Below are 26,516 nucleotides of genomic sequence, written 5' to 3'. Positions count from 1 at the left end.
AACACCCTGTCCCTATCCCGGGAATCTCTCCGTAGGGGTTTGATGGTGTGCCACCTATCTAAAAGGGATAGCAAGAAGATTCTATGTATCCAATAAGTGTACACATTCACCTAAATATTGTATTGTTAAAAAAGTCGGACACAAGTGATAGATTGCTAAATAAGGACAATATATATTGGATGATGCATCTTTCATGAGTGACATAGAGGGTACTGCTGTGAGGAATTTCTCTCTGTTTTAATCACCAATTCAAGCAGTAATCCTGTCATCTCAGAGCTTGTTCTGATTTGTGTCAAACAATGTATGAGTGGGTTGACCGTTTTCGATAACCATAGGGATTTGGGTAATCTGCTTCAGGACCAAAAGTTCTTGTCATGGGGTTCACTCCTTCTATGGACCTTCAATGTGATCCAGGCAACATCCCTGTTTCCTAAGGGGAAACATAAGCTAGAAACCAGAGAGGTGAGTATACCCCCTGTAAAACACACTTACTCACAAGTAGTTGCGTGCTACCAGTGTGTAGACTTTTAGATCCCATTACCATTTGGGATGCAATGAATTAAAAGACTAGCGTGTGTGCCCTTTTAGGTTACACCGGACTGGGGAAGGGTAGGGAAACAGGGAAGTGAGAATAAGGTGTGAATTTGCACAATATACCTTCCACCTTTATCCTACAGCTGCCTGAATTAGCACTCACCAAAAATGTCTTTCTGTGCAATGAGGTCTTCTACCAACACATATCGGGGACCACGATGGTGGCCACTTTTGCCCCCAGTCTGGCAAACCTTTATCTAGATACCTTTGAGATAAACCATATATATCATGACACCAACTCATTTCTGAGAACGATAAAAATCTGGTGCCGTTATATCGACCACATCTTTGTGATTTTTAAGGGGACAGAACAAGAACTTAATTCCTTTTACCTCTGGATTAATACATGCAATGCCCATCTAAAACCTAACAAAGAATAATCAATTTCCTTGATCTGTTCATTAAAACCAGCAACGGACGGCTATGCCCCAAGGTTTACAAGAAACAGACCTATAGGAACTCACTGCTCACCTACTGTTGGCATTGTATAGTCTACGTTGTATGCTGGTCTGCCATGGAGAACAACGACGCTCGCACCAGTCAGTCATTGAAGTATGGGTAGAATTACATGCCTGAGCGACAGTGAGCCACCACTAGGGCCAGGCATTTGATAAAGACCCTGTGGGCACATTGGAGTCTGAAGGGCAGGGCCTTGAACTGTTTATGGTGACCTGCAATTGTGTAGCACAGGTAGCGGCATTGTGTGTGATGAATAGGGATGTGGAAGTATGCATTCCCTAGATCCAGGGATGCTAGAAAGTCCCCTTCCTGCAGTTGGCACACAACCTGTTGAAGGGTAACCATCCTGAACGTCCGGGCTTTGAGGAATTTGTTGAGGACCCAAAGATCTAGACTGGGCCTCCGACCCCCTGACTTCTTTTTCACCAGAAAGTACCTGGAGTACATGCCTTGTCCTTGCTGATTTGCTGGGACTCTTTCAATGGCACGTTTGGAGAGGAGCGATTGAACCTACTGCAGCAGCAGATGAACATGTTTTTTCACTTTTTATAAAGGAAGAATGGTGGGTGGTCGCTTGACAAATTCTAATGTGTGACCGTTCTGAATAAAGGACTAACACCCATCCATCTGTGATGATGGATTTCCACATTCCGGTGAATTGAGACATCCGCCCTCCTACTGGGATGTGAAAGTGGGGGATGTCGACCCAAGACTGGTCAGGACCGCTTGCTCCTGATGTCTGAGGAGCCACACCAGCACTGGTTGCTTCTGTAAGTTTGGGACTTGTTCTTGTACGTGTCCGATGCTGAGTAGGATGCTGACCTGTATGATGGTGAGTGTTAGGAAGGCCGATAGTCCTTCGTTGTCAAGGAGAAACAGGATTTCCCTGTTCAAATGGACTGGCCCTGTTTCTGTAGTGTCCCTAGCGAATGAGCCGTCTCCGTGTCAGCATTGATGGTCTGCAAGGTCTCGGCCACCTTCTTACCAAAGTGGTCCACTGTATCCACCACCTTTGCCTGGACCTCTGGCTGTCGTATCTGGACAGGAGTGCCATTGCATCTAGATGCTTGCCTTTCTGGTCTGGAGGAACGGAGCAAGCAGAGGAAAGGTTGGAGGAACGTTTGCAGGCTGCCTTCAACACCACAGAGTAGGTTGTGTACTGACACATTTCGGTCCTGAGTCCGATACCCTATACTTTTTATCAAACCTCTTTTTTTTGGGAGGTGCAGAGGACAGGTTGGCCATAGTCAACAGACTGTCCTCCCATATATCTTCCTGTAAGGGTATAGCTGCAATTGACTTGCAGTGCTCCTCCTGCCGCTGATAGATTAAGATTTCCTTCTTTTCTCGCTAAGTCACTAAGCCAAACATTTCCGTTGCCCTGGACATTAGAGCGTGGAAGGATCCAATCTCATCTGGTGGGGAATCTCGGAGAGGAACAGCATCTGGTTTACCGTCTCCCAGGATGAGGTTCTCAATCACTTCCCGTTGTGTGCAAAGAGGCATTGTTGTCTGTAATGTCACCCTCTCATTCGGTGTCTGTAAGAGTTTGCACCGGGACCGGCGGGCGGAGGTCTTTGAGAGGCTGCGGAGGAGCAGCTGGAGCACTCGAGCCTGGTTGTGGTGTCGATGGGTGAGGTGTGGACAGGTCAGGAAGCTCAGACACCAGGGATTGTTAAGTGCCAAGAATGTCTAAAGAGAATTCTAGGAACTGGGGCTGCAGGAATAGCAGGAGGAACTGCCTTTGTTGGAGCATAGCCAATGGGGGGCTGGAGGGTTGCACCACTATCTCTGTCCCCTCCTTGTCAGAAAACTCCCATGGTGCCTTCGAGTCGGGCTGAAGGATGTCCTATGATGGGATAGCTGATGAGCTTAATGTAGCCGGGGTGACCCCCAGAGCTAATGGAAAAGGGCTTAAAGGCCTGGGTAAGGTTGCCAGGGCAGATGGTTGAGACAACAAAGGTGTTGGAGCCGTGACGGAAGGAGACTTGGACAGTATCGTGGATGGAGTCGTCAATGATATCAAGGTCCACAGTTTTGAGGCCACTCATTAGCTTGCGGCTACTCACTGACAGGGCTGAGGTGGTTGACGGTGTTGTGGTGAACAGTTTGTGGCCACTTGTAGACGGTTGTGGTGGAAGGCGTATGCTTCTGTATCACTGGGGACATCAACTATGCTTTTACCTGTAGAAGACGAAGACAAGGCCTGGCACGTTAACATGAGTTGGACGATGACCTGTCCTGAGTGTTCGCAGACGTCAACGACAAGTACTTCTTAGACGAAGACACAGAGGTTCCTCCATGGGCTGTGCCTACTGTGACTTCTTACTCCTAGAGGCCTCTTCATGTGACCCTGACCTCTTGTCAGAGGGGGTGCGCTGGGATTGTATGCTCTGCCTGAGCAAGACATGACTGCATACTGCGGGTGAGTTTGAGGCCCTCCTGGCATCATTTAGCCATGACACTAACCTGCGGTGGCGGTCTTGGAGTGTCTTATTCGAAAATGAGTAGCAGATGGAACAACCTTCGATGTTGTGCGTCAGGCGAAAGCAGTAAAGACAGTTGTCGTGGTGGTCCTTCGCATACACATTTTTCAGGTCGCACCGGGCACAGATCTTGAAAAGGATTTTCCTTGCACCTTCTGGCATGGTGGATGCAGGCCTCACAGTCGAAGACAAGAATCCGCTTCACGGGATGCAGGCCACTAGACAGGAGCAAACCCCAGATGTCCCCAGAATTAAGAATTCTCAAAATATGTCACAATTAGGGGTGCACAGACTTTGGCTTTCGAGCAGTGGTCGAAGTGGGTGGGAGCAGTGTTACTCTACTTTTTTTTAAATTAAGCTTTACTGTTCCTATACTTTTATTTTAAAAAGAAACCATTCCGGAATGGTTTTGTTTTCACATAAAAGTGTAGAAAGAAGTTGAAACTTGCACTTCAGTGCACTGCACTGAACGTTCCCTTAAAAAGTAGGTGCGTTGGTTTGGGTGGTTTGTTTGGTGCATGGGAGGGGGTGTGGTGATGCGGTCTGTGGGGAGTGGGGAGTGGGGACAGGCCAGCAGGGAACATAGTTCCGCCACTTCTTTTTGTACACTTCGACCACTGGCTTTGAGTAAGAATTGGACCGAATTTCGTCTGAAAATGAGCTATTCAGCTAAATACTTACTAGAAATCTTACTCGAAGCCAAAGTTACCCCCCTAGTTTTTGAGGGAACGTGTACAGTCACTTAATGTTCCCGTCACTGCACTGCCTTACTCTGCCGGGTGGCTGGTGGTGCAGTCTTCCATTCTATTCCTGATATTACAGTTTGTGACATCCTAGTCCACGTTTTGTAGCATTCGGGGAATTACTCAGTAATTGAGGTCAATTCAAATGAGGCCTTCCGCTGTGTCTAATGTGAACTCCGAAGCAAACGAGACCCAACTTGATCAGAGGTGAGGTTGTCTGCCTGCACCCCCGGTAGCGGGAGGTGTAAACGTGCCTGCAGCTTATGAAAATGACGGTGCTTGGCATTAATCATTCTTGGTGTAATTGTCCACGCTGCTTTGGATGCAGCTGTGTCTTGCCTGCAGCTTATCACCTTAGCTCAACGAGATGCATGCTTGTGTCTTCTGCAATCAAGGTCTTTGTTGCCTTCAAGCCATCCTCCTTGCTATACAGTAGGCTGCCTTCAGATGTGATGGAAACAGATGATCGACATGCCTGAAACACGGGTGTTGAAATGTGGAGTGCAAGGCCAAAGGGATCATGCCTATGGTGCAATGTATGTATGTATGTTTCTTTGACTTGTCTTTTAATGTTAGAAATGTACACAGGAGTTTACCTTTCACATAAATCTGTTTCAGATGTGGTGGTGATACCAGGGGCTCGAATTTAGTGCACAGTAATGGCATCAGCAGGGAAGCATAGCCGACCAGACCAGAGAGAAGATACCAACAAACATGTTTGGAATTATAACTGGCCATGTTTAATCCTTTAACATTACTTAAGATCATCACTGCATTATTCTCATTAAACACGACCCAAATTGTTTATCCCAAACTCTCAATTCTTACTCAGTACATGTTTTCATAAATTATATCAACATTTAGTTTTCCTTGCGACAGGCAGTTCCCGGTGGAACCTTCCACTCCACCCCCTCTCAGCGTTCATACAGCGGTGAGGTCCCCCCTATGCCGTTGCGGACCTCTCTGCCATACCCTATGTTGGGGGTGATCCCAGGAGGCACCCGACTCTTGACCGACAGCTTCCGCCTCCTGGCCCCACACCCACTTTTCCGGCCACCTTCCCATTGGACCTTCCTGCCAGGTTGAAGCCATCCCAGTTAGAGGCAGGCAGTGCCCTCGCCACTGCACCTAACCGGCCTCAGGGCCCCCCCCCGGGAGGGGCAAATCACTGACCACATGGCCCTCCTACACTTGCCACAGACCAATCAGTCGGGGGTACACCCCCTTGCTCATGCTATGTTTATCACGGCCAGCAAGTTTTTAAACAAGTCAATTCCTTGGTACGATAGATGTACTCCATCATGATGTAGATTGTTCCTCGTACCAAACCGTTGGCCACCACTCAGTCAGCCTCCAGCCAGCCTTGCCAGTTCATTGTTCAGCTTTCTCGTGGAGATTGTAATCGGCCTTGCTGACCCTGTAACACCCCTCATCTTTTCCTTGGAATTATCTGTGACCAGGTGATCTCTGCCTTTGGGCAAAAGTTGCCCAGCCAGCCGAACAACAAAACCAGCGCCATCATTAGTTCCTTCCGACCCATCTGGACCAGGTCGCTACCCCCGATGTACAGGATCACCAGATCCGGCTCAGGCAGGTGCTGTCTTGCCCTGTGTTCCGTCACAATGTTGCGCACCTGCCCTATTATCATGCCACCCTTGCAGATCCAGTGTACTGCTGCCACCATGCTCCTATGTCCCTCTTGGGGTTTTACAATCCGCACTCTCCTCTCATCCGTCTTATGATCGAGTGTCCAATTACCCACACTACCTGCATCAGTGACATCCTCTATTGACAACAAAGGAGAAATCCATGTTATTCACTGTACACATTCACCCTTGCTTTGCCTCCCATATTGTTGCTTGTTTCTCACCACCTTCTCCTTCCTTTCTATCCCCTTACCCTGGTCCCCGGTTTCCCCCTAGCTTGCTAGCAGGCCAACTGATGCCTTATGTAGCCCTTCTAAGCCCCAGACTTACATCTTCCCAATCTCATGATGTCTTCCTCCCGCATTCCATGCTCCGCCGCAGTAGTGGCTGCTCCTATGCGGAAGGAGTGGGTGGTGGTGAATCTCAGACCCCCAAGCCCTGCCGCATCGATACACCTCTGAAAAATTGCCTTGAATTGAAACCTAGAGGCATAGGCACCATCTTGATGCCTCAACAGAGATCCCCCACCGTCCCCTTGGAGTGCGATGAAGTCCCCCAGGGCCGCCACTGGACAAACTGTTCTATTCCCATTTCCAGCTATCTCCACTATCTGCCCTTTCCCCCCTTGATTCGACTTTGACTTTCGAACATAAATTCTTACACCAAGGCCCCCTCTAAAGCTGATGTCCGAGAAGGCCAGCCCTCTGAATGTGTCATTTTTTGCTGATCCTACCATCTCTCTCAACCCGAAAGCCCTGGAAAAAGCTGTGATGAAGGCAGCCCTAAATAGTGTGCCGTTGTATTGATCCCTGCACACCCCTCCTAACGCTAACACCATTTATTCAAGTTTCGGGGGGTTGAGCGGACGCCTTGAGTCTGCATGTTTCCCCCAGCCTCCTCCAGCCCGTTAAGGCCTTTTTTACTGTGAAGTCGTACGTGGTGATTTGCACCCTCTGTAACTCCTCCATAAACCTAATGGCTTCCACCTTCCCTTTTGCCACCCCTGCTGATGCTCCTGTGGCATATAGGTGGTCTATGAAAGCAATTACTCAGTCCCTGTGAAACAATTCCCCCCTCTCGTTATCCCCGACAGAACTCCTGATATTCCTGGAATGCTTTCTCATATGCAGTCTGTGTCTTCCTGATCAGTGATCCTGCAATCAGTGGTGCTAACCAGCGGCACCAAGATTCCAGAGTGTGTCTGGGAAGGGAGTCATCTCTAGTTCTGCCTATGGCAACCATCCTCGAAATTACTGCATCCTAAAATGAGACAATGCATCAGTGGCGTTATTGAGGACACCTGGGACGTACAGGGTAGGTGATAGCTATTTAAGATTAGTTCAAGTCACACTGGCAATGCTCAATGAGGGATTAGCAGGTTGAAAACGAATTTTAGCAGTTCAAGCAAAAGCGGCTATTTTGACAGGAGCTAATTGGACCAAATCGCGGCACTTTTTCCGAGTGCGTCGAGCGTGATTACGGAAAAGCTATAATGAATAGAAAGTCGGTTCTAGGCTTGATAGGAAAGTTTAGAATCATAGCTTTAAAATTAAAGTTAACTCTCGTTCCTAGGACACGCGGTTCCAAAGATACGGACGATTTTGTGAAGGTAATTTTTCGAAATTAAAGTAAACTTCAGAATGACAAAATGACACTTTTACAGCTTTGAAATGACAGAATGAACACACGATTCCTATGATGCAGGTTCAAATGTTTTGAATCAGATTATTTTAAGATAAGAGATTGGTTCTGGCACAGTTCTAGCTGAGTACTCACACTATAAATTTGAAATAGGCCGTCAGGGTCTGGTCAGGTTGGCTGGTTCTCTCGCCACGGACGGTCTTTAATACCGGTTCTGCTCCCAGCGATCTGGTCTGGGTCTGGTCTGTGGATCTGGATCTCTGGTTCTGGTCTCAGCACTGCACAGCGGTCTGGGTCTCTTGAATTGGATCTGACGGTTCTGGATACACAGGATTCTTAGCAAGCAGCAAACCGCGCAACCCGGCGGTTGAATAGTTTGCAAAGGACTTTGAGGCCTGCTGAAGAGAACTCAGCTTGTGGGTTAGGACTTTGCTTTAAGTTCTGGACTCTGAGTTCTAAGTTCTGGTCTCTGTCTGGATTTGAAGTCTAAGTGCTGGATCTGGTGTCTTCTGGCAGAGTGCTCCACAAGAAATCAGCTTGAAGTGGGAAGTGAATGTCCCTGTCTGGCTTTCAGTTGCTCTTTTTATGTCTTTTGAAAGTGGGTGGGTCGGCTCATTCTGCATGCCCAACCCTCTCATGATTTGATAGGTCAAGGATTCTCTGTGACCTGATTTTAGAAGGGATAGTGTGTCAGAGTCAGTCATCATTTTACAATCTGTTGAAGAAACGCCCCTTTGTGTCCGTGCAACAGATCTTCTTTTTCATAAAACCCACATTTGCAATATACCTCACTTGTTAATATTACCTAAATTGCATGACGGATTGCTCAAGGTATATTCTTGCCTAACCCCGATCTTCCTAAGAGCTAGGGTTCCAAAATGCCAACATTTTTCATTTTTTGGTTGGTTTACCAATATTGGATTTTTACTAAAAATTACACAGATGTACACTGCCTCTCTACACCTATTCCAGTAAATTTCCATTTTTCTAGCATAAACCCTGTGTCTGCAATCTCCATAATTCATGGGGTTTTGCCTCAGAACATGGTACAGAGTTGAATCTGATCTCAAATTGTGGGTACATTTCTCAGATTAAGGATCTCCAAATTGTACGTTTTTGTAAGATTAATACAATATTTCAGAAGCATTTAACTTAAACATATATTTGCTGCAATATGAATCCAAAATCCAGTCTGGCTCGCCCCCAGAAGCTTGGTGAGTCAGAGATCACAGGCCTCTCCTTTCTCCAGGATACTGTTTACAGTCCACATCCAAAATCAGCATACCCCATTCACTTGAAAGGGTCTAGTGTGCTGTGTCCTGCAGGGTGCAGGGGAAACTTCTCCCTCTCAATCAACAGGGCCATGTGATATCCTGGGCTGTTGTGTGTGTGTGTGTGTGTCTCTGAGGTGTTAATGGTTCTCAGGAAAAGCAAATCTTTGAACTTTTAATTACATAAGACCCCCTTCTGTTCACTGCACAGTTCTGCAAGACAGCTCCCCTGTCAGGATTTATAGAGCGCCAGCGCCGGTCAGTGTCCAATGCTGGTACTGCACCTATTTCTGACAGCTGTCTTGAATTAATACATTTCAAAAAGAAAGGATTTTACTTGATAGTATATGATCCTTGCTTGACATGGCATTGATGTGGATCTGCAGTAGAGTAAAGTAGAACACTCAACTGGTGGTTTCGGGCCCATGATCTTAGCAATTTTTGACATTAATAAAAATAGATTTTGAACAGAACCATCTTTCTTTGCACTGGTAGGTGGTAGGTCAGGGGACCATTTTGGTGTGCGCAAAACTGCGCGGTTCTCCTGGATTCTGGTGCAAATATGGGCTTTTCCGCCATCTTGGATTTTCTAAGCCCACAGCACCAAATGTTGCAGCATAATAACTTGAACGTGGGTCAAGACACCCAACAGCTGCAATTGGCCACGTATGACGGTTATTCAGTCCTCCACAGTGATCGTATAGGTAATAGAGGAGCAGGAGTGGCTTTGACATTTAAGCACAAACTTAAATTCTGACCTACCAAGGTTTGATCAATGTGAGGCTATGCTACTAAAATTGAATATTTATTCTGCTAGTGCCTTGAGCATTTTGCTACTCTATAGACCACCCATGACGAGTCCGAAGTTCGAGGAACAACTATTAGCTTTTTAAGACACCTTATCCAAACAGCAATCGACCATCATGCAGCCTCTTTTCTACAAACCCTCCAATTCATTGGATTTAATCAGCATGTTGATTTTCCAACTCACAAGGTTGGCAATATTCTTGACTGGATTTGATCAAAAAACCAATTGATATCTTTGATATCAATAGATGTGTAACGCTCACCTGATTCCCACGGAGGCACGGGTCTTGGCAGGAAGCTGTCTGTGACTCGAAAAGTGATGTGCAGGACTCGATTGGCTTCTGGGGTCGAACTTCTTCGCACTGTGTGTCGGACTCGAAGAGTGAGGTTTCTGCAGGTGAAAGAATATGGGGGTTAATGGTCTGGGTAGTTGAATGTCCCTCTCTCCCTCTCTCTTCCCAGTTTTTTCGTAGAGCCCCCAGGTCAACGTGCTCACCTTATATAGGTGAATGCTGGGCTCTCCATCTGCGTCTGGTGCAGGGTGCCGTTGCCAGTTCCTTCACTGGTGAAACATAGGCCTCTTGAATTCAGAGGATGGTTACCGTCGTCGTCTGCACGAGCGGTGAGTTTCTGGACACCTTTTGTCTTTATAGTCTTTAAATGCGTGGCACATTTATATGCAGACTCTATATAATGCTTTTCCCTTATGTATTGCAGGGCTCTTGAGATGGAAGATGAAGTAAGCGCCTGGAAGTTTGTAAGTATGGCAAGCGCTCTAATTGTCTCTTTCCTTGCAGCTTAGTTTGTGTTAAAGAGACGCCGGAGTATTTGCAGGCGTTTTATTGCGACGAGCGGGATGGACGTAAGTAAATACCTGCTTAATGTCTTTTCTTTTGCCTTTCAGATGTTGGTTTGCAGCGCCAGAGTCCGCGGAATGCCAGTAAGTTGTTAACGATGCTTTGTCTTTACAGGCGGCGATGCAGAACGAAGAAATCCGGAATCCACAGCGTGCCGGTAAGTATGGCAATACTTTTGCCTTTGCAGGTGGAGATGCGGCGTGACGAAGCGGCCGCAGCCGATGGATCAGGTGAGTAAGTGCTGCGTGTAAAGTTCGCCTTGCTAACCTGTTGTTTCTGTTCTTTGCAGGTGCTGATGATGTCTGGATACTGAAATGGTAAGTAGGATTCTTGCAGGTCCAGGATCAGAAGAAGAAAAGCCGGAGCAGACTCGGTGAGCGTTCTGCTGCAGATGCAGAATAACGCGAAGCACGCTTCATCTATCGGGTGTAGTTTAAATAGTCTTGGAATGATGAGGCGTCTTCTTCCACGGCCCCGCCTAGGTAAGAAAAGAGTTCCAGTTTCCAGAAGAGTTCCAGTGCTGTATCCAGGGAGTGGAGCTGCCCCACCCAGGTAAGAAAGTAGTCCCTGTTCTTAGATAGCTTCTAAGTGGCTGGTAAGTAAGCAGCATGGTCTGCTGCAGGTAAGTCCACCCAAGCATCCTCACACCTATTATGAGCCCGGCGCTTCCAGTGCCGGGACCAATGGTTTTGATGAGCCTGGTGCCACCGGCGCCAGGACAAGGTACAAACGGTCCCAGTGGGGACCGGCTGGTGCCTAGGATTAGGGTTAGGGGCCTGCTTCCAAGGACGTTGGGCTGGACCTGGCTCCTTGGAAGCAGTGATCATGACAAGATGACTGTATTTGATCAGATCATCACTCTTTCTCTTTTGAGGTATCTCTTCCTCACCTCTCTAACAAAACCTGCCAGTCAAATATACATTCTTTTCCTACTAGAAATCATAGAAAGTTGACTCACGACGCTTTTAATACTCTAGTTGGCCCACTTCAACATTCCCCTTGAGGAGTTTATACATCTATTCAGAACAGCAACTAACAAAGCCGTTGACGCCTTGGCCTCGTTGACAAATGTGATACAGAAGAAATCTGCCAAACACAATCAATGGTATTCACTAGATGTTCTAAGTGCTAGAACAGTTAAAAGAAAAGCAGAATGTACGTTGGAAAAAAAAACTCTAATGCTAACTTGGCAGCATATAAACATGCAGTTACCGTTTGTAAGTCTGCAGTCTTTAAAGCCAAGGAAATAGGTCTTAATGCTAGGATTGAAACTGCAAAATCCAGACCAAAAGAACTGTTTACGGTCCTACAGCATTTAAAGGGGATTAAGGCTGAAACCTCAATTGCTATCGATGATGACTGGTGTCAACCTAATCATGATGGCTTTACTAAAAAACATTACACCAACAACGTATTTCAGCTCAAATGAAATCGGTCCAACTCATTGAGAATGTGATGCCTGACACTAGTAATAGGAGCTGTCAGGATACTTCTGTATTCAGGTTCAAAGACGTATCGGAAAAAGAGATTATGGATGTGGTACCGAAGATGAAGCCCATATCATGTAAAGGGGACATCTTTCCTGCAACCTTGTTTAAGGACTTCTCTACGTTGCTCATACCTTAGTCACTAGATTTGTTAACCGTTCCTTTCAGGAAGCCTTTGTTCTGCATAACATCAAAGAGGCCTGGATCACCCCCATGTTAAAAAAGGAGAATCTTGATCCAACTGAAGCAGTAAATTACAGGCCTATCACAAACGTTCCGTTTGTGTTAAAAAATACTTGACAATGAAGCGAATAGTCAATATCAAATGTTTGTTGAGCAACAAGACATTCTCGCATCACAACAGTCTGGGATTCATACTAACCATGGTACAGAGATGGCACTCTTGGATTTAAAATCCAACATTGCAGGCATAATTGAGAAAGGTATTTCAGCACTTTGCCTACTATATTAGACCTTTCAGCCACATTCGACTTGGTTGACCACACCCACCTGACGGACAGACTAATCAATGTGGGTAAATGTGCGCCATCAGCAGCTGCATGGTTTAAATCATTTCTTGGACCAAGAACTGCAAATGTGGCGAAAGGGAATGCCCAATTGCAAAGAAACGCTCTCACCTGCAGGGTCCCACAGGGATCGTGTTTGTCACCACTGTTTTTTAATATATACTCCAGACCTTTATGCGACCTCCTCGCTTTTCTGGGGGTACAGTTCGCAAACTACACTGTCGATGCCCAGATTGTGATAGAATTGTCAGGGTCTCACTTTTGACTCAGAAAAAGTCAATGAAGTTTTTCTGGCCATACAATCCTGGATGGGTCTGAACTCACTGGCACTGAACAACTTCAAAACAGAGCTGCTCATTCTTTTCACCCAACAGAAATTGAAAAGATTAGACCCCAAACATAAAAACTTTGCTATTGCTGGTAATGAAACTGAAGTCTCTGACCAGCATGTGTCCTATCTTAAGTCATCCAGCTGTTATTATATCCACCTTCTGTGGCGGGATCTGCCCCTATCTTTCTGAAGCAAACAGAGCTCTAATCGCTGCTGCCAATCGTCCATACGAAGTTAGATTACAGCAAACGCTTGTTAGTAAGTATATTGCAGGTTACTCAGAACAGAGCAGTATTGACCACCTGAGGTTTGAGGCGTCAATCCCAGGTATCTGATGCCCGGAGGAAGCTACACTGGCTCCCGGTAGACCAAAGGGCCTGGTCATGGTCTTTAAGTGTTTCTCTGGAGAAGCTGCCACCTATCTTTTGTCCAGAGGTATTACGACTCACTTTAGACAAACCCTTTGTTCAATCAACAACATTAGACTTGCTCAACTGAGAGTTTGGTGGTGCAAAGTGTGATGCTTGGGCACTAGACTTCATGGAATGCCCTCCCTGCGGAGATTGCACATCTACTGCTCAATTCAAGAAGCATCTTAAAACCTTCCTGTTTGATAGAAATATTGGTTAATCACCACGGCTCATACCTTTGCCTAGGTTGCCTCTTTTTTGGTTATATGTATGTTCTATCTTGTGAGCGCCCTGAGGACCTTGGGCGAGTGTGAGCTATATAAAAATTAAATAGATAGGTGGTGCTAAAGTGCCACCTATAAGCTGAATCTATTGCATTAGAGTCAGCTGGAGAGAAACAGCATACGAGGAGGAATACAAAGCTTGTAGCTGTAGTTTGGATATTTACCCACCCATTGACTGCCCAGGGCTATGCTAATCCCTATGGCCATGCCCACCCACTTCCTACCCCTCCACGACCCAAAACCCATCCTCCTGTGATCACTTTGATCTAGCTTCATCAAGCCTTATAATCAGACTTTGCTCCTGAGGTACCTGTCTGTGTTTTTAAAGCAGTCTTCTGAGAGTTAATTACTTAATTGGAGCTATAAATCGCAACTGGTTTAATAAAAGGGTCTCAGCTGGGTCTGCCATCAACCACTCGATTTATAATCACTATGCGTGTCCTTCATGGAAGTACTGTTAAAAACAAGCATGGGCAAAGCCACCAGTTTTGGCTTGTGTATAGGTATTAGGCATTTGAAAAGGCTTCAACTAGGCTGAGAGCAACATTGAGCTCAGCCCTGCCCCGATCTGCCCCCTGCTGTTCCCTCCCCCCACCATTGGGCACTCCGTGCCACCCCTCCTACTTTACTCCTTCTTACTGGGGCGACATAGCTATTCGCCCTTTGCTTAGGTCACCCGGGGCTAAGGGAAATCTCCCAGCCTCTTTGCCTATGAGCCTTTCTACTACCTTCTCTCCTGCTCTACCTGGTAATACCTAAAATCCACCTAGTACATTCCATGCTACCCCTGACGACTACTACTGAACGCAAATGCATTCTCTCTTCATTCTGCTAATTTCTCCTTATGTCCTCTCCAGTATGCTACATCCCCCACATCTCCATACCACCACCATCTTCTAACAAACAACGCTAGCCAACAGACTGCTCGGCTCCCATCACCTACCCACCCCGCCTCTCCTACTCTGAAACGAAAGTCCTCTACTCCTCTCTGCTGCATCAACTGAACATTGCACTCTGGAACACTCAGTCTGTTTTGCAAGTTACTTTCTTCATCACTGACTACTTTCACTCCTCCCCTTGATTTCTTTGCGGTCACTTAAACCTAAATCTATCCCTCTGACACTACTACCCTGGTAGCCCTTATTTTATTTTTTTATTGATATAATCGTATTGCAATTTTTACAATAACATTGATAAAATCCTCCTTTTCTAGACATCAGTATCTGATTGAAAGCTCCTGTTACTTTAAGGTCATGTCTTCCGTTACGTTGTCTCTCTGTCGCTTGTGCCCCTTGTTTTAGAAACCAAGTTCACGTTGATTTAGAGTCAACATGCCTGACCAGTTAGTTCTCCACCATTTAAGTCCAGATGTTTCAGAAACAAAGTCACACCAATCACACATCTGCTGTCTTCTCCACTCGTCAGGAGTGACCATACATCGTTTTCCCCCAGAGTTGAGTAGTTTGTTAGTGGTTTGGCTAAGTATTTTAGCCTAACGTCCGTTAGCGCGGTGCATTCCAGCAGCAGGTGCCGGGTGGTTTCTACTTTGTCGTTCAGTTTACAAAACCGACAAGTGTTGATGTCGGATTGCTTTCTTAGTTCCTGGATTTCCTTTGTTCTTAATTGGTTCAGTCGAAAACTCAGTCGTTTGTCGGGACATTTTCTTAGGTAACCGCTTACCTCGTGTATTTTCATCGCCGGTGATGGAATCGATGATGTCAACAAGTACATATTTGCTATGTTCAACGTGTCGATCCAGTCCAGTTCGTACATTTTCTTTTTCTTTGTCACTTTGTTTGGATTAGTTATTAACAGTTCTTCTGAACAGTCCAACTTGAGTAGTAATTGGAGGTTTTCCTCTTCCATCCTCTTAGCATCTGGTTGGAGTCATTATCAAGCTCTTTCTTGATCAGGCCCAAAGGTTTGGGTTTCTGTGGGCACAGCACTTTTCTAAACAGCATTATCAAGGCTCTGGCTTTCGATGTTGTGAGTGAAGGTAGACATAACTCCCGCCTGATTAGTGCCATTGGTGTTGTTTTTGCCAGGCCTAAGGTTGATCTCCAAAAATGGCTCTCCAGTTTTAACCAGATTGAGTCGGGGAGAGATGGCATCGCATCAACCCCGTAGAGTAGTGCCAGTACTACCTTCATCTTAAAGAAGTTCAAAGCCGGTATGAGAGAGTAGCATCCGTATTTCCTGTCCAATGCTTTGGCTTATGAAGTCAAGGCTTTGAGCTTGTCCCATAGCACATCTTGCATTACTGACTCTTTTGGGTGGTTACACACCATAACCCCCAAGTATTTGAAGCTAAGGACCTCTTCCAGTGCCAAACCGTCTAACTTCCAGATGAACTTCTTTCTCTTTTTCTTGGTCTTGCCCATCTGCATGATTTTGGTTTTTGTTTTGTTTAATTGTAGGTTGTTCTTTTTCAGGTAGGACGCTAAATTCTCCAATTGATGTTGAAGCCCGATTGGTGTAAGGTCCAGGAGAATAATATCGTCGGCGTATAGGAGTCTAGATATTTTCCCCCACCAAGTGTTGGTGGGAAGATTCTTATACCTCCCTCTGTGTCTTCATAGTAGGCGATATAGGCGTTATAAAGCGTGGGGGCCAGAGGGCACCCCTGCTGAATGCCTCTGTACGTCTTTATTTCTTCAGATAGGCACCCATCACGGCTCAGGCGTACCCTCATTGAAGTTCTGTCGTATAATGCCTGTATTGGTTCCAGGACCGCGGCTGGGCAGTGGCTAGCCTGCAATTTAGCCCAAAGTCGGTCCCTATTGACCTGGTCAAAAGCTTGGACCAGGTCAATTAAGGCCATGTATACGATTGATCCTCTTTGGAGTGCCATGGACTTGATTGAGTTTATTGTCAGGATGTTTACCGATGTTCCTGCATTCCTGATAAAGCCTATTTGAAATTGGTTGACGTAGTTCACTCTCCCAAGCCAATTTCGAAAGGTTTCCAGTGCCAGGGAAGCAAATACCTTGCCGATAACATCGAGCAAGGCGATGGCCCGATATTGGTTTGGGCTTTCTGGTGACCCTCATTTAAATATTGGAACTACGGTTGCTCTAGTCCAAGATTGTGGTACCGCCTGCTTACTCGTTGCAGTTTGTAAAGATCTTGCTGATGAACTTGGCCCATAGTTCCGTATGTTTTTTTAGTTCTAAGTTCGTCAGCCCATCGGGGCCTGGTGCCCTCAAGTTGTTAAGTCTCTTGATCTTGTACACAATGGTTTCTTCGTCGCTAGGAATATCCCAAGGTTTTGATGGTTTATTCTCTCTGCTCTGGGATTTAAGGACTTTTGACTGTCATTGACATGGGCCGTGCATATAAATTTGAGAAATGCGTTATCCATTGCGTTTCTCCTACATTGTTTTGCAAGTTATTGTTTGAGCTGTTTTCTGAGCCTTTAATCAGGTTCCAAAAGTCCTTAGATTTTTTTCCGTTTAGTGTCTGCAACATTGTCGCTGCGTCTTGCTGGTACAAGATATGTCGCTGCTGGATTATCCAGTTTCTGTAATCTCGTTGGGCGACTTTCCACCTTCTCCTGTTTTCTTCCGTTGGTGCCCTTTTTTCCACTCTTTTTAGCTGGTGGATTATTCCTCTTCTTTTCACTATTTCCCTATTGTATAGGTGTTTGAAATTTAGTGTTTGATCTTTCCGCATGGCTTGGTGTAACTTGTGAACAGAGGACCATAGTCGAGTTGTTCTTTCCCGATAGTCTGGTTCCTGAAATTGTCCATTGTTGGTCGGGGTACTGTTCTAGGATTTTTTGGATTGCCCCCTCCGTGAGTTTCAGACGGGATCTTCCACTTCCTAGTTCAGTTTCTGACATTACATACGGTTGTGGTCTCTGCAGAGCGGACAACGTTGCTGTTAAGATGATGTGGTCACTTTTTTCTGTTGGAATCCCTTGCGCAGCCTCCATACACGTCAACAGGTCTTTTGATACGTATATGTGGTCTATGGTCTTCTGTTGTTTGTCTCTTTGCCATGTGGGTATTTTAAGTTGGTCTTTTTCCTTAGCCAGTATAGATTGTGCATGTCTCTTTCTGCCATAAAGGGTTCCAAAAGATTGCCTCTTGTGTTGCTAGGTTGGTACACTTGACTGGAACTTCCTACAGTTCCTATGCCTGTACAGGCTGTGTTAAAGTCGCCATTAACTATGGCGTGATTCCATTGATGGTCTACGACTGCGTTGTCCCATATCCTGGCAATCTCTCTGAGAAAGTCTTTGTTTGTAGTCGCTTCTGGATTCCAGTATGCGTTGACTACAAGAAGTTTCTCCTTTGATATCTTGTTAGAAGTCCCGTCCAGGCCGCTTGGATCACGTGTGATGATTGGATTACTTCCTGTAGATTTAGACCGCAGCCTAAGCGTATAGCCGTTAATAGTCCGGCTGTTGGACGCCCCGTCTGACCCTTTTGTGCTTCTAAAAAGACCAGTACATAGCCATCCAGCTGAGGTTTCTTGGTCATCCACGTTTCCTGCAGGCATAGCAAATCCATTGCCCCGAGGTTAACGTTGCTTCTTGTCATTAGCTGGTTAAAACCTCTGGTATTCCAGCATCCCATAGTGAGGTTTGATCGCGCTCTTGTTTGCGTTGGGGAAGCATTTGTCCTGGCAAACAGGTCTTCGTTGCCTGTCCTCATGTGTGATGGCTAATCCTTGTGATCTGATGTTCTTCGTGCCTTTGACCATGTCCGGTTTGCTGGTGAATTTACTGAGCTTGTGCCTCTTCTTTTTTCAGGCATCCTTATATTCTTGTCTGAGTTTGGTCTTGATGGTCGGTTAAGGCGCGTTTGCCGCCGAGGGCCTTCCGGTTTACGGTTTTTGTCCCGTGTTGTCTCTGGGAGTGAGTCGTCCCTTTCTTTCTCCGACCATCGGCTATGGTCTTTTTCATGATGTTGGTGGGTCGATGGCTATTGCTTTGTAGCGGCTCCTCAGTTTGTGATAATTTTCTGGTTTTTCAAAGCACTCTTCTCTCGGTGCATGTGCGTTCCTCTGCTGTGCTGGTTCGAATGACTGGATCAAGCAGTTCACCTTACTGGATTGGATGTAATTCTGTCAGTGCGTATCCTAGGACCCCTAGACTCTCTACCTCTTTTGATAACAGAAGCTTGATGACACCAATCGTAGCTTTTGAGGAGATGTGTAGTAAAGAGCAGTCTTTCCGCCCTGATCCACATGGTTCCACCATCCATAGGTCAGCATTTTGAATTTGTCTCAGCCCTGGGATCTTGCTGAAGATGTTTAGTATGGCTGACCTATTCAGAATTAGGTCGTCATCTCTTTCCTTCCTTCTTTTTAATTTGAAAATGCAGTCGCTGTAAATTTTCTTGCTTCAAATTTCATGCTTTCTTGTTTCTCTAGGATCTAATTGATTTTTTTCGTGATTCCTTTCAACTCGTCGCCTTGGTGTGCAATTATTCCTGATGCGGCGATGGTTTGCCTGTAAATCCTCTGTCCTTTTGACCGTTTCTGTTCTGGCTTTGTTTCTTGTTGGAGTTAAGTTATCCTTTCCTTTTTCCCCCTTTTTTTTCTAATGCCGATTGGGACTTAGAAGATGGAGAGTTTTAGCGTAAGTGGTGGATTCTTGTTAGAGGTCCGGGGGGAGCTCACAAAGGCATGTGTTTGAATTTTTTTGTTCGGCTCAGAGTTCTCGCTTTTCGCGTGTGAGCTTTCTGCTTTCCTTTTTAGGATTGGAGCTGGGTTTGTTTTAGATTCGGACTCTTCTATAGTAAAGTGCTCCAGTCTGAACAGGAGCTCGTCGAGTTCTGTCTGGAATTTAGCTGTGACAAGTATTTGTGTGTTCTATTTCCTTCGATTTTAAGACGACCTGCTTTCTGGTCTCTTGCCCCTTTTTTGGGTGTGCGTCTTCTTTGATAAATCGTTTGAAGTGTTCAACTTTCCGGGGGACCTTTTCCATTTTTATCTACTTTGTAGACTTTCTTTGTATCTTTTTGAGAGTCTGGAATTGATGATTTTCCTGTCAGTGTTTTTGACTGTCTGAATATGCCAAATTAGAAATGAGGGTTTACAGTGCCTTCCTTTCCTTTCGGGTTCTTTTCAGTTTCCTTTGTCATCACTGAGAAGGGGTTTTCTGAGATGCTGTTGTTATTGGTAGTGATATAGTCTCCTTGCTGTTTTTAGTTGAGGCCTTGTCAGCTTTGATTATAGTGATAATCTCTGTCATTGGGTCCGAGTCTCCCTGTTGTGAGTTATCGCCAGATATTTGGTTCATGTGTGGGTTTTCACGTGTATCGTTTCTGACATGCTCCAGAGTTTCTTCACTTCCTTTCCTTGGGTGTCTTGCCATGGTTGGCCCTGGGTTCTCAAAATAGTCAATCATTTCTCTTTTCATTTGTATCCAATCTTCCTGAATTTGTTGTCTGAGAGAGTCGTTTAAGGTCTGCCTGTTTCCTTCGCAGCCATAATGAAACCTTCCAGATGGTCTAGTTTCGTGTTCATTGAGGCAATCAGGGACATTTGGTCGCATGTTGTATCGTTGAGAGCATCATACAGTTTACTGAATGGGGCGAGGGCGATGGTCACAGTTGACATTATGGACATCAGGTCGGGCTTCCTCTGTGGCGACTCTCTTAATCCATGATGGTGTAGTTCACTTAGTCATCGCGGCGGAATGGGTGTAGTAGGTGAAGGGAGCTGTGTGCGGCAGGTGTGTATTCATTCGTGTTTCTCGTGTTCGGAATCCTCTCTGGAGATATTAAATGGACCTCCACTTGAGTGGCTACTGATGGGTTTTTGGATGTGAGTTTTTCGCCCTCTAAGTTTGCACAGTTTTCGCTGAGTTTGGAGGTTATATGAGGTCTGGTCCAATCTAGATTTGTCTCCCTGTCTTCTGTACTTTGTTTTTGTACTGTATCTGATTTCTCCAGGTTTGGTTCTCTGCTCTCACGCATTGGAATTGTAGACTGAATGTGTGGGTTCAGTGTGCCCAAGTTCTGATCGTGGTTTATAGGGGGGAGAGAAGGTTTCCTAAAGTGCCATCTAAATGGTGATTCTGTTTCTCCTAAGCTGCTGTTCGTGGTTTGCAATGAACGTTGCTCCTCGGTTGTATCTATGGGGGTTGGATTTCTGGCCTCCGTTGTGAGTATGCTCTCCAGCATATCTCCGTCCGATATTTCGACCAAGGTGATATCTGGAAGGCCGGTACGTTTCTTAAAGAATGTTTCTACTGATTCCACCATAATGGTGTGTTGAGGCTGGGATTTAGGGACCATTTTTTTGTATTGTTGGTGGTTGTTGTTGTTTTGACCCTCCACACATGGGATCTAGTGAGCTTTCCCATCGGGAATCGTCTTCCTTTTACAAAGATGTTATGTTTTCTTTTCGTACCCATAGATGAGTCATTATTTTACTGAGGTGATGTGGGAGTATCTGGGGTTGTTAGTACAAGCTCCTCTCTTGACGGAGTACCACGTTCTTGTAGATCTTTCAGATCTGGTCTGTGTGGTGCGCCCTTTGTATCTTCATTTCCGCTTATAGTAATTTCCTGATGTTGCATTGCGGTTTTTACCGTCTCCTCGTTGGTGGTCTCTGTTATTATGTCATCTATGGGTGCAACTTTATTAACACATCATTTAGGAGTGAGGTTTTCTTTGAGTGGACTTAGGTCACTTGTTGGACCTCTCCGATCCCCCTCACCACTTACTGGTTCTGTGTCCAGATTGGTGTGAAGCGTGGTGTCAATACGTTCCCTCGTTTCTTTGAGGTTCCCTCCTTTAGTGGGGGTTTCAATTCCGTTGTTTTGTCCCTTCGGCAGGCTATGTTCCACTGTCCTCTCCTCCTCGAGCTCCGAGTAGGGAGCGGCTCTTGTCTCAGTCCCCGCCTCAGCGCGAAACTCCTCCTTCCCCTCCCCTTCCTGACTCCCGTTCCTCATCTCCTGCGGCCGCGGGACGCACCGGCGCTGGGCGGGCCTTGTGTGCGTCGGCTCCCTCCAGAGATTGTTCTCGGTGGACCCATGCCTGAACGTCCCTGCACTCCCTCCAAGCTACCGTCTCCGGAGCCTCCTCTGCGCACGGACAGGGAACTCCAGCAGCCCCCTCCGTCGGCTCGCCAACCAGAAGCCTGGCGGCGGACAGCTTTGCAGCGCGTGTCTTCAGGTTGGATTTTAATATTAACGATTCTTTTGGGGGACGCAACGTGCGTTTGTTTGGTTTATTTGTTTTATTCAGTTCAAGGCTATCACAGAAAGCAGGGTCTAGCTTACGGGTTGGGGAGAGGGATAATGTGAGTCTCTTACCAGGTTCTTCAGACGGCATCCCTCGCCGTAAGTCGGGTTTTCCGGACAGCGGTGTCTTGACTCCAGTTCTCTGTTTGGTTGGAATTGGATTAGAAGTGGGAATGGGCGTGGGAGTGGGGGTGAGAATATGTTCAAAGTTCATTGATCTCATTTCCGAGTTTAACTGTTGTTTGGTGGTTTGTGGGCTGATCACGTGATTAGGGGCTTTTTGAGCTGAAGGTGCTGCGGGTGCAAAGACATCTGGTTCTTCATTTTGTTTTTGCTCAAACCCATAGGCCGCAAGCTCCAGATTGTGTGGCTCCTCTCGCCCTCTGCAGGTGGCCATTTCAAATGTTAGTGACTTGCGCTAAAATTTCTTTTTCTGGGACCATGGTGGAGGGGTGCCTTCCCCTGCCTGCCATAGTCTGCCAAAGTCTGCAGCACTCAGCGACTGCACTCCGCGGCCGCCAAGGGTTTTTAAGAGGTAGCAGGAAACGCCTCTCAATAGACCCATTAGACTGACTCTCCAAGTTAGTGGTCTGCCAATGTCTACTGCACTCCGCGGCCGCCAAGGGTTTTTAAGAGGTAGCAGGAAACGCCTCTCAATAGACCCAGTAGACAGACTCTCCAAGTTAGTGGTCTGCCAATGTCTGCAGCACTCAGCGACTGCACTCCGCGACGCCAAGGGTTTTTAAGAGGTAGCAGGGAACGCCTCTCAATAGACCCAGTAGACAAACTATCCAAGTTAGTGGTCTGCCACTCCGCCCTTCATGACTCCAAGGTTTTCTTTTCTCACCCACTCTCTTTGCCTGACGGCCAAAGGTGGTGGCATTGGGCACCTATTTTCTTCCTGCCTTAAAATCTCACCTCCCGAATGCTACAGCCCACCTACCTTCTTTGAATTTACACTCTTAACTATTACTCTTCCTCACTCTACTCACTTAATGTCTATCTATCGCCCTAATGGCCCCTCTGGACCATTATCTGATGAACTTGGGCTGCTCCTTGATTCTCCCTCACTGGCACATCACCTCATCCTCTTAGGTGACTAACCTTCCTTCACCTAACACTCTGCAAAAATCAGACCTTCATTTTTTTCCCATTGAATGCACTATCCACTCTATTCAGAACCTACTCACTATGCGGGCAACTGTCTTGACCTCCTGTTCATCTCCAACTCTCTCTCTACAACTAACACTAATGTGATGCCATCTCTTTCGGACCATTCCATTGCATCCACCGCCATTATCTTTTCTCACTCTAACCTTTCCTCTCCACCTATCACTCCCATTTCTGAGAGAAAATGTAAACCCTCTGCTAGGCCACGCTTCGTCTCGGATCTTCAGCTCTCACTCTCCCCCCTCTCTCCAGATCCTTCCTCCACTGACACTGCTTTCTCCACCTTCTAGACTCCTTCTCTTCTTACTGCTAACTTTCACACTTAAACTTAAATCCCAGCATCTTCAACCTACTGTCTCCCCATTCATAGGCAATTTCCATACTTGAGATGTAAGGACACCTAACAGATGGAGGTCGTCCACTTTCATGAGGACCTGCAACTATACCTCTCTGTCCTTTACTCTCTCAAGTCTTCTCTTGATAATGCTGAAAGGTATTTCTGCCTTTCTCTTATTGGCACACAATCCAATCATCCTCACTGACTCCAAGGTACCCTAAACTCAATCCCTACTCCTCCTAAACCCTCACCTATTAACTCTACTCTTTCACCTAGAGAACTTGCTGAATACTTTGCTTCCAACATCATGGAATCTCTCCTCATCTTCCCGCCTCCTACTTTCTTCATTCTACCATGTTTCACTGCTTCTATCTCCCGCTTCTGTCATACAAGCAGTGAGGAAGTCCTTGCACTAATGATGATGCTATCCCCTCTTGTGTCGCATCAGATCCTCTTGTGCCTCAGCTTGTCAAACCTTTTGCCTCTATAGTGGACTCTCACCTCGCTAATCACTTCAACCTGTCCTTTGGCTCCGCCTGCTTTCCTTCTACTGTCAAAATGGCCATTGTCATCCATCTCCTGAAAGAGCAAAGTAATGATCCAAACCGTCATCTTTAAAACTGCAATGGTTGCTTGCCTCAACCTCCTAAATATGCGTAATCCGGCATCACCTTATCTTCAAATGTGCCAAACCTCTCCTAACCACTCTTGCCTTCTGTTAACTGGACTAGTGTACCAGTATCCTCTGGTCTCCCAAACTATGCATTCTGTCCTGTTGACAAGATTAATTTTGCTACCACGACTATCTTTGAACTCCCTCTCTTCGCCCTTACTTCCTCCTATCACAGGCTGGCAGGCGGACTGGCTAACTACGCAGACCTGGGCCAAATTAAAATTTCTCCTACTAGTGCATAAAACCATCCACGGTAATGCACCACCATATCTATCCTCTTCTCTCAACCCCTACAAACCCTCTCTCAGCCTCCTCCACCATCCTTGTGGCACAATGCCCACCCTGTGCCTCCTCTTGCTTCCACTCTTCTTGCTCCGCGTACTTGGAATTCTCTCCCACATGCATTTCGAAACACGGTCCACATTGATGTATTCAAAAGCAAATTGAAAGCCCACCCCCTCGCTTCTGAGCTAACCGCATGACTCGCCTTTTCGGTGTTGCTACTTACACCTTCCCTCAGCGCTACCCAAACTTGTTCCTTTCTTTTCCCTACCACAGTAGCACTTAATACCTGCTGACAATTGTCCTAAGTTTGTCCACCATATTTGTCCCAATATCTGTCCAAAATACCTCTTCTCAAACACAGTCATCATGCCACAGAAACTCTCTCCATTATAGGAGGCTCTCTGCCTCCCATTTATGATTTGATTTATTTAAAAAAGCGCACAAGGATGAACCAAATCGTATAGAGGCGCAGATGATATCAGTCAAACAATGAGCGCACAATACCTAGGGAATTACAACAGAAAGGAGGGCTGAAAGAGGGGGGGCAGAGATTAGGTCTAAGGTCACATTATCTAAGGTCACATTATCTGAAAAGAAAGGTTTTCAGAGCTTTACGAAACATATAGATCATTTCCAGGGTCTTGATTTCTTGGGGATGCTATTCCAGAGGCGAGGGCCATAGACTGCAAATATCCTATCACCCTTCGTCACACAACGAGAGCGGGAATATTCAGCAACAATTGAGCTGCTGAGAGCAGGGGTCCAGGCGGTTGATGTCGGCTGAGCTTATTTACCAAATAGTTAAGAGCAAGCCAATTAAGGCTCATGTATACAAGGCATGCAATCTTAAAATGATTCCTGTCTTCCACCGCCAAGCAACACAGAGAACGACGTGCACCAGAGACAGGATCATATTTTTTGAGGAGGCCACAGGTTAATCTAACGGCTGTATTCTGGAGTTGATTGGCGGGAATTCCAGCAAGGAAACTGTTAAAATACTCCAGATGTAAATTTATCAGTGACCCTACCACTATAGCTGCTATATCAGCTTTTGTAAGCTCCTTTGTCACCGAAAGAGCTTGTTTCCCTGTATATAAGTATGTAAAATAAATAAAAAATAAAATTTGCCAGGCACTGCTATCATATCCCCAGGTCGTCGCACCATTTTGCCGCTGCTGCCATCACTGTTCAGTTATTACCACTACGCAGGGGAGTTGCTAGCTCTGGAAAGGACCCGGGGCTAAGCTGATGTCAGAACTGTTGGGACTGGGGGCTAGCTAGTCTTTTGGCTGTAGCTCCTGAGATTCTATCCGGGGCTACAACCAAAAGATCAGGGGCTATAGCCCCCTTAGCCCCCCCCCTAGCAACGCCCCTGCCACTACGGCATTGCCAAGCAAATGCTTTTCCCACGTCTACACAAAAGTCAGAACTGTTGCAGCAAGTATTGGATGCCGACTGCTGCATATTGGTGAATGCAGTGTTTCCTGAGCTCAAAATGTAACTTCACAATTCGAAGGTGGGCTTTTATGGATTTGCTCCATTTTTCCTAAAGTGGTGGGTGCATTGAAATACACACACATCGAACTTTTACCACCACCAGAATTTGAGCTGATGTCAACCCATGACTCTTACATACTCTGCGGCATGAGATATTTACCGCAGGAAAGTATATGGCTTGTGGGTAAGTGGAGCATTACAGAGAGCTTGTGTGTGATCCTGTGTGTACGTCCTTCACTTGCAATGGCTCTTTACGGAGGACAGTGGCTATGAACTCAAACCATGGCGATCGACAACTATTCTCAACCCAAATATTGGAGCAGAGGCTGGGTAAAATGATGCGCCCGAGAAGACTTGCCACTCCATCGAGCACACATGTGATCTCTTGATAGAGTAGGTTCAGATGCCTTCATTGGTCTGATGTATGCACCTGCAAAAGCACGCTTCAGTGTCCATGTTGTGTTGTATGCTGCACAGACCTACCATAAGGTACACAGTTCCGCTACCACCTACCTTTAGTGAAGGGGGGCCAGAAGTAGGCAACAGCAGTGATGGAGATGGGTGTGATCGAAAGGAGGTACTGGCAATGTGGAATGTGGCATCAACAATATGTGTATTAAAGTGTAACAGACCGCATCAGAGATACACATGGAACATCAGTCAGCAAAGCAGCACCCATCACGTGGTTCGGGGAAACCGATGGCTTGTTCGTTCCAAGTACATTTCTAAACATTATCAACATATACATTAAACAACTGTTTTAGGCATATATACATTATTACAGCATTTAGCAAGACATCTTTCTGATAAA

This window comes from Ambystoma mexicanum, chromosome 3q, assembly GCF_040938575.1.
Source record: "Ambystoma mexicanum isolate Mex_15411 chromosome 3q, UKY_AmexF1_1, whole genome shotgun sequence".
Lineage (NCBI taxonomy): Eukaryota > Metazoa > Chordata > Amphibia > Caudata > Ambystomatidae > Ambystoma > Ambystoma mexicanum.
Note: the sequence above shows the minus strand (reverse complement) of the source record.